The sequence below is a fragment of the Triticum urartu genome, chromosome 2 (genome assembly GCF_003073215.2).
Source record: "Triticum urartu cultivar G1812 chromosome 2, Tu2.1, whole genome shotgun sequence".
NCBI lineage: Eukaryota > Viridiplantae > Streptophyta > Magnoliopsida > Poales > Poaceae > Triticum > Triticum urartu.
This window is the reverse complement of record NC_053023.1, coordinates 53020177-53029273: the sequence shown is the minus strand read 5'-3', so window position 1 is coordinate 53029273 and position 9097 is coordinate 53020177.

The following is a 9097-nucleotide window of genomic DNA, read 5'->3' as shown; positions in this document are numbered from 1 at the left end:
GCGACTGTTGCGGGATTTGATAAGATCGTCCAGTCCTACAAGTCAGTCAGTCGGAAGTGACCTTATATAAGGCGCTGGACCGGGGCTTTTGAACAGTGCGCCCCCATTCTTCTTCCTCCTCCTCCTCCTCAGATTTCTTCGCTGCGCCTGCTTCTGCTCTCGGCGTTGTCGCCCTGCTCGAACTCGATTCGCTGCCATGGGGAAGGATAAGACGGTGGCGTTGGAGCGTGTGAAGAAGGCGACGGCGAAGGTGAAAGGGAAGAGGACCAGCCGGGGCGGATCTTCGTCGAGGTCCGGCCTGCCGCCTGGCTGGATCCAGGGCGACTGGATTTGCTCGATAATCATTCAAGATGACATCGATGACCTGGTTGAGGGGGGACTGATCCCCCACGAATCGGCGCGGCTCCCAGGGAACGAGACTGAGCCGCAGCCGCAGGAGGGTGAGTGTGTTCTCCTTGCCACCCATGTCGACCACGGGTTTTCTTTGCCTCCCCACCCTTTCTTTCGCGGTTTCTTGAACTTCTTTGGGGCTCAACTCCACCACTTTTCTCCAAAAACCATCGTGTACCTTGCCGCTTTCGTGTCCATGTGCGAGAACTTCTTGGGTTGTCAACCACACTGGGGTCTCTTCAAACACATATTCACATGTCGCTCTCAGACGGTCAAGAAGGCCAACCCGAGTGACGAGAGGACGCGCGTGATACAGATGTGCGGGGGTCTTGGAATTCAAATGAGGCACAAAAGCACTTTCCCTCCTATGATCCTTCCCGACTCGGTCCGGGGTTGGCAGTCGACCTGGTTCTACTGCAAGGACCAGCCGACTCCGGGCCAGTCGACTGGACTTCCTCCCTTTTCCATGGCTCGAGTGGAGAAGCCCTCCACCTTGAGAGTGATCCCGGAGCAGAAGGTGCAGGTGAAGGTGTTGGTCAAGCGGGTTGTCCAACTTGTCCGCGACGGAGTGACCGGTATGGACCTGCTGGAGGTCTTCCTCAGTCAACGCATCCAACCACTCCAAGCTCGTGACCATCCGATGTGGATGTACTCGGGACTCGAGGATTCCACTCGAATCCAACCGGAGGATGTCAGTGAGGACACGATGGAGCAGTGGCTGAGAGGTATTACCGGCAACAAGGATAATCCCCGGGGGTCCAGGAGGGTGGTTTGCTACCTCTTGAGCACTGCGTTGGATTTCCCCGAAGAGGAGAGGATGATGCAGCAAAGTAGCATAAGTATTTCCCTCAGTTTTTGAGAACCAAGGTATCAATCCAGTAGGAGGCTACGCGCGAGTCCCTTGTACCTACACAAAAACAATAGCTCAACGCAACCAACGCGCTTAGGGGTTGTCAATCCCTTCACGGTCACTTACGAAAGTGAGATCTGATAGAGATGATAAATAATATTTTTGGTATTTTTGATATAGAGATGCAAAGTGAAAAGTAAAAGGCAAAGTAAAAGGCAAAGCAATAATAAAGTGATGGAGATTGATTTGATGAGAAAGAGACCCGGGGGCCATAGGTTTCACTAGTGGCTTCTCTCAAGAGCATAAGTATTCTACGGCGGGTGAACAAATTACTGTTGAGAAATTGACAGAATTGAGCATAGTTATGAGAATATCTAGGTATGATCATGTATATAGGCATCACGTCCGAGACAAGTAGACCGACTCCTGCCTGCATCTACTACTATTACTCCACTCATCGACCGCTATCCAGCATGCATCTAGAGTATTAAGTTAAAAACACAATAACACCTTAAGCAAGATGACATGATGTAGAGGGATAGTTTCATGCAATATGATAAAAAACCCCATCTTGTTATCCTCGATGGCAACAATACAATACGTGCCTTGCTGCCCCTTCTGTCACTGGGAAAGGACATCGCAAGATCGAACCCAAAGCTAAGCACTTCTCCCATGGCAAGAAAAACCAATCTAGTAGGCCAAACCAAACTGATAATTCGAAGAGAATTGCAAAGATAACCAATCATACATAAAAGAATTCAGAGAAGATTCAAATATTATTCATAGATAGACTGGATCATAAACCCACAATTCATCGGTCTCAACAAACACACCGCAAAAAGAAGATTACATCAAATAGATCTCCACAAGAGAGGTGGAGAACATTGTATTGAGATCGAAAAAGAGAGAAGAAGCCATCTAGCTACTAACTATGGACCCGTAGGTCTGAAGTAAACTACTCACACTTCATCGGAGGGGCTTGGGTGATGATGTAGAAGCCCTCCGTGATCGATGCCCCCTCCGGCGGAGCTCCGGAATAGGCCCCAAGATGGGATCTCGTGGATACAGAAAGTTGCGGCGGTGGAATTAGGTTTTTGGCTCCGTATCTGATCGTTTGGGGGTACGTGGATATATATAGGAGGAAGAAGTATGTCGGTGGAGCAACAGGGGGCCCACGAGGGTGGAGGGCGCGCCTGGGGGGCAGGCACGCCCCCTACCTCGTGGCCTCCTGTTAATTGGCTTGACGTAGGGTCCAAGTCTCCTGAGTTGTATTCAGTGAGAAAATCACGTTCCCAAAGGTTTCATCCCGTTTGGACTCCGTTTGATATTCCTTTTATTCGAAACCCTAAAACAGGCAAAAAACAGCAATTCTGGGCTAGGCCTCCGGTTAATAGGTTAGTCCCAAAAAATAATATAAAAGTGGATAATAAAGCCCAATAATCTCCAAAATAGTAGATAATATAGCATGGAGCAATAAAAAATTATAGATACGTTGGAGACGTATCAAGCATCCCCAAGCTTAATTCCTGCTCGTCCTCGAGTAGGTAAATGATAAAAACAGAATTTTTTATGCGGAGTGCTACTTCGCATAATTTTATTGTAAATCTTCTTAATTGTGGTATGAATAATCAAATTCAAAAGATTCAAGACAAAAGTTCATGTTGACATAAAAATAGTAATACTTCAAGCATACTAACAAAGCAATTATGTCTTCTCAAAATAACATGGCCAAAGAAAGCTATCCCTACAAAATCATATAGTCTGGCTATGCTCTATCTTCACCACACAAAGTATTTAAATCATGCACAACCCCGATGACAAGCCAAGCAATTGTTTCATACTTTTTACATTTTCAAAACTTTTTCGATCTTCACGGAATACATGAGCGTGAGCCATGGATATAGCACTATATGTGGAATAGAATGGTGGTTGTGGAGAAGACAAAAGGAGGGGAAGATAGTCTCACATCAACTAGGTGTATCAACGAGCTATGGAGATGCCCATCAATAGATATCAATGTGAGTGAGTAGGGATTGCCATGCAACGGATGCACTAGAGTTATAAGTATATGAAAGCTCAACAAAAGAAACTAAGTGGGTGTGCATCCAACTCGCTTGCTCATGAAGACCTAGGGCATTTTGAGGAAGCCCGTCATTGGAATATACAATCCAAGTTCTATAATGAAAAATTCCCACTAGTATATGAAAGTGACAGAATGAGAGACTCTCTATCATGAAGATCATGGTGCTACTTTGAAGCACAAGTGTGGTAAAAGGATAGTAACATTGTCCCTTCTCTCTTTTTCTCTCATTTTTTTGGGCCTTCTCTTTTTTTATGGCCTCTTTTTCTTTTTTTTTCTTTTTTTATTTTTCGTCCGGAGTCTCATCCCGACTTGTGGGGGAATCATAGTCTCCATCATCCTTTCCTCACTTGGGACAATGCTCTAAAAATGATGATCATCACACTTTTTATTTTTCTTACAACTCAACAATTACAACTCAATACTTAGAACAAAATATGACTCAATATGAATGCCTCCGGCGGTGTACCGGGATATGCAATGAACCAAGAGTGACATGTATGAAAGAATTATGAACAGTGGCTTTTCCACAAATACGATGTCAACTACATGATCATGCTAGCAATATGACAATGATGGAGCGTGTCATAATGAATGGAACGGTGGAAAGTTGCATGGCAATATATCTCGGAATGGCTATGGAAATGCCATGATAGGTAGGTATGGTGGCTGTTTTAAGGAAGGTATTTGGTGGGTGTATGATACCGGCGAAAAGTGCACGGTATTAGAGAGGCTAGCAATGGTGGAAGGAAGGAAAGTGCGTATAATCCATGGGCTCAACATTAGTCATAAAGAACTCATATACTTATTGCAAAAATCTAGAAGTTATCAAAGCAAAGTATTACGCGCATGCTCCTAGGGGGATAGATTGGTAGGAAAAGACCATCGCTCGTCCCCGACCGCCACTCATAAGGAAGACAATCAATAAATAAATCATGCTCCAACTTCATCACATAACGTTTCACCATACGTGCATGCTACTGGAATCACAAACTTTAACACAAGCATTTCTCAAATTCACAACTACTCAACTAGCATGACTCAATATCACCATCCCCATATCTCAAAACAATTATCAAGCATCAATTATTATTTTTTAGTATTCAACGCACTCAAAAGAAAGTTTTACAAATCTTGAATACCAAGCATATTATTATGAAGCAAATTACCATGCTATTAAGACTCTCAAAATAATATAAGTGAAGCATGAGAGATCAATAGTTTCTATAAAACAAATCCACCACCGTGCTCTAAAATATATAAGTGAAGCACTAGAGCAAAATTATATAACTCAAAAGATATAAGTGAAGCACATAGAGTATTCTATCAAATTCCAAATTATGTATGGCTCTCTCAAAAGGTGTGTACAGAAAGGATGATTGTGGTAGACTAACAAGCAAAGACTCAAATCATAAAAGACGCTCCAAGCAAAACACATATCATGTGGTGAATAAAAACATAGCTCCAAGTAAAGTTACCGATAGAAGTAGACGAAAGAGGGGATGCCTTCCGGGGCATCCCCAAGATTTGGCTTTTAGGTGTCCTTAGATTATCTTGGGTGTGCCATGGGCATCCCCAAGCTTAGGCTCTTTCCACTTCTTGTTCCATAATCCATCAAATCTTTACCCAAAACTTGAAAACTTCACAACACAAAACTTAAAGTAGAAAATCTCGTGAGCTCCGTTAGCGAAAGAAAACAAAAGACCACTTCAAGGTACTGTAATGAACTCATTATTTATTTATATGGGTGTTATACCTACTGTATTCCAACTTCTCTATGGATTATAAACTATTTTACTAGCCATAGATTCATCAAAATAAGCAAACAACACACGAAAAACAGAATCTGTCAAAAACAGAACAGTCTGTAGTAATCTGTAGCTAGCGCAAGATCTGGTACTCCAAAAATTCTAAAATAAATTGCTGGACGTGAGGAATTTATCTATTAATCATCTGCAAAAAGAATTAACTAAATATCACTCTCCAAATAAAAATGACAGCAGTTCTCGTGAGCGCTAAAGTTTCTGTTTTTTACAGCAAGTTCAACAAGACTTTCCCCAAGTCTTCCCAACGGTTCTACTTGGCACAAACACTACTTAAACACAAAAAAACACAACCCAAACAGAGGCTAAATAATTTATTTATTGAATAACAGCAAGGAAAAATATTGGGTTGACTCCCAACAAGTGCTTTTCTTTAAAGCCTTTTTAGCTAGGCATTGATAATTTTAATGATGCTCACATGAAAGACAAGAATTGAAGCACAAAAGGAGCATCATAAAGCATGTGACAAACACATCTAAGCCTAACATACTTCCTATGCATAGGCATCTCATAGACAAACAAATTATCAAGGCAAGCAAAAACTAGCATATGCAAGGAAGAGGAAAGAAACAATAGCAATCTAAACATAACGAGAGGTAATTTAGTAACATGAAAATTTCTACAACCATATTTTCCTCTCTCATAGTAACTACATGTAGGATCATAAGCAAATTCAACAAAATAGCTATCACATGAAGTATTCTCAACATGATCCACATGCATGCAAAGTTGGCACTTTTCCGAAATAGTGGGATTAACATTAACTAAAGTCATGACCTTTCCAAACGGAATTTTATCAAAAACTTCATAAGATTGAACATTCTCCAAAGACGTGGGATCTAAAGTTGACATTCTTCCAAACCCACTTTCGATATTATTGCAAACATTATAATCAATCTCATATTCATCATGGGTCTTAAATAAATTTTCAATATCATAAGAAAATCACCCCAATCATGATCATTACAACAAGTAGTAGACATTGCAAAACTAGCATCCCCAAGCTTAGGGTTTTGCATATCATTAACACAATTGACATCAAGAGAATTTATAGTAAAATCATTGCAATCATGTTTTTATTCAAAGATCTAACGTGAATCGCTTCATAAAGTAATTCATCACACTTTTCAGATTCATGAATTTCAAGCAAAACCTCATAAAGATAATCTAGTGCACAAAACTCACTAGCAATTGTTTCAACATAACTGGATCTCTTAAAATGATTAGCAAGCGGATGAGAATCCATAAATCTTAGGTTCTCTATTTAGTAATAAATAAACAACTATTCCAACCATACGAGCAAACAAGAAACGGGCAAAAGAGGCAAATAGAAAGGGAGGATAGAGAGAGAGAGGGTGAATAAAACGGCAAGGGTGAAGTGGGGGAGAGGAAAACGAGAGGCAAATGGCAAATAATGTAATGCGGGAGATAGGGATTGTGATGGGTACTTGGTATGTTGACTTTTGCGCAGACTCCCCGGCAACGGCGCCAGAAATTCTTCTTGCTACCTCTTGTGCACTGCGTTGGATTTCCTCGAAGAGGAGAGGATGATGCAGCAAAGTAGCGTAAGTATTTCCCTCAGTTTTTGAGAATCAAGGTATCAATCCAGTAGGAGGCTACCCGCGAGTCCCTTGTACCTACACAAAAAACAATAGCTCAACGCAACCAACGCGCTTAGGGGTTGTCGATCCCTTCACGGTCACTTACAAAGTGAGATCTGATAGAGATGATAAATAATATTTTTGGTATTTTTGATATAGAGATGCAAAGTGAAAAGTAAAAGCAAAGTAAAAGGCAAAGCAATAATAAAGTGACGGAGATTGATATGATGAGAAAGAGACCCGGGGGCCATAGGTTTCACTAGTGGCTTCTCTCAAGAGCATAAGTATTCTACGGTGGGTGAACAAATTACTGTTGAGCAATTGACAGAATTGAGCATAGTTATGAGAATATCTAGGTATGATCATGTATATAGGCATAACGTCCAAGACAAGTAGACCGACTCCTGCCTGCATCTACTACTATTACTCCACTCATCGACCGCTATCCAGCATGCATCTAGAGTATTAAGTTGAAAACAGAGTAACGCCTTAAGCAAGATGACATGATGTAGAGGGATAGTTTCATTCAATATGATAAAAACCCCATCTTGTTATCCTCGATAGCAACAATACAATACGTGCCTTGCTGCCCCTTCTGTCACTGGGAAAGGACATCGCAAGATCGAACCCAAAGCTAAGCACTTCTCCCATGGCAAGAAAAACCAATCTAGTAGGCCAGACCAAACTGATAATTCGAAGAGAATTGCAAAGATAACCAATCATACATAAAAGAATTCAGAGAAGATTCAAATATTATTCATAGATAGACTGGATCATAAACCCACAATTCATCGGTCTCAACAAACACACCGCAAAAAGAAGATTACATCAAATAGATCTCCACAAGAGAGGTGGAGAACATTGTATTGAGATCCAAAAAGAGAGAAGAAGCCATCTAGCTACTAACTATGGACCCGTAGGTTTGAAGTAAACTACTCACACTTCATCGGAGGGGCTTGGGTGATGATGTAGAAGCCCTCCGTGATCGATGCCCCCTCCGGCGGAGCTCCGGAATAGGCCCCAAGATGGGATCTCGTGGATACAGAAAGTTGCGGCGGTGGAATTAGGTTTTTGGCTCCGTATCTGATCGTTTGGGGGTACGTGGATATATATAGGAGGAAGAAGTATGTCGGTGGAGCAACAGGGGGCCCACGAGGGTGGAGGGCGTGCCTGGGGGGGGGCAGGCGTGCCCCCCTACCTCGTGGCCTCCTGTTAATTGGCTTGACGTAGGGTCCAAGTCTCCTGAGTTGTATTCGGTGAGAAAATCACGTTCCCGAAGGTTTCATTCCGTTTGGACTCCATTTGATATTCCTTTTCTTCGGAACCCTAAAACAGGCAAAAAAACAACAATTTTGGGTTGGGTCTCCGGTTAATAGGTTAGTCCCAAAAATAATATAAAAGTGGATAATAAAGCTCAATAATGTCCAAAACAGTAGATAATATAGCATGGAGCAATCAAAAATTATAGATACGTTGGAGACGTATCATGGTTCATTCGACCATTTGCGCCAGCCGGAACAGGTACAATTCTGCATTGTCGAGTGTCTTCTTGATTTACTATGTAGCATCTTTTTAACGGTCGACTGTCTTTCTTTTCTTCGTTGTCTTTCAGGCTCTTGTTGATATGTACTCAATGCCCAATGGAGTGCAGGAGCAAAATGTTGAGGGAGAGGCGAGCGGGGGCGAGAATGGCGAGTGGCACTCGGATGTAGAGGACGACGAGGAGAGCGATGACCCGAGTGATGAAGAAGAGGTCGACTCGCCTCCTCGCAGAGAAAGGAGGTCCAAGCACGCTAACGACCCGGCAAGCACCCCTGACCTGGTGGCCGCACCAACTGGGCAGTCTTCAAAGCGCCCTCAGACATCTTCTCCAGTGCCGACCGAGAAGGTATCGAAATAGCCCAAGACTGCGCCGCCTCCAGCGCCGAAACCACTGAAGGCCGCATCCTCCAAACCGCTGAAGGCTTTGCCCAGAATCAAAGTGACCATTCCCACCATCTCTGGGTAACCATCTGACCTGATCCTTTGGTCGACTCGAGCAACAGAACGTAACTGACTGAATGTTGACATTTGCAGTGCTGCTACATCTGGAACTTCCTCCCGCCAATACTAAGACGAGGAAATGGAAGATGCGGTTACCTCCAACCCAGGTACAATTCTCGTGATCTTGTTCTTGACTATTTGGTCGATTAAATTCTGGCGATTCACTTGGGGTCGACTGATTTATTTGCAGCCCCACTCAACGTTATTGAGCTTCCGGATGATGATGAAGATGTGGCCCCGAGGCCCAGAAGGAACAAAAAAGTAGCGGCTGGCAAGACGTCTTGGCCGGGACTGACGACAGAACCAACCA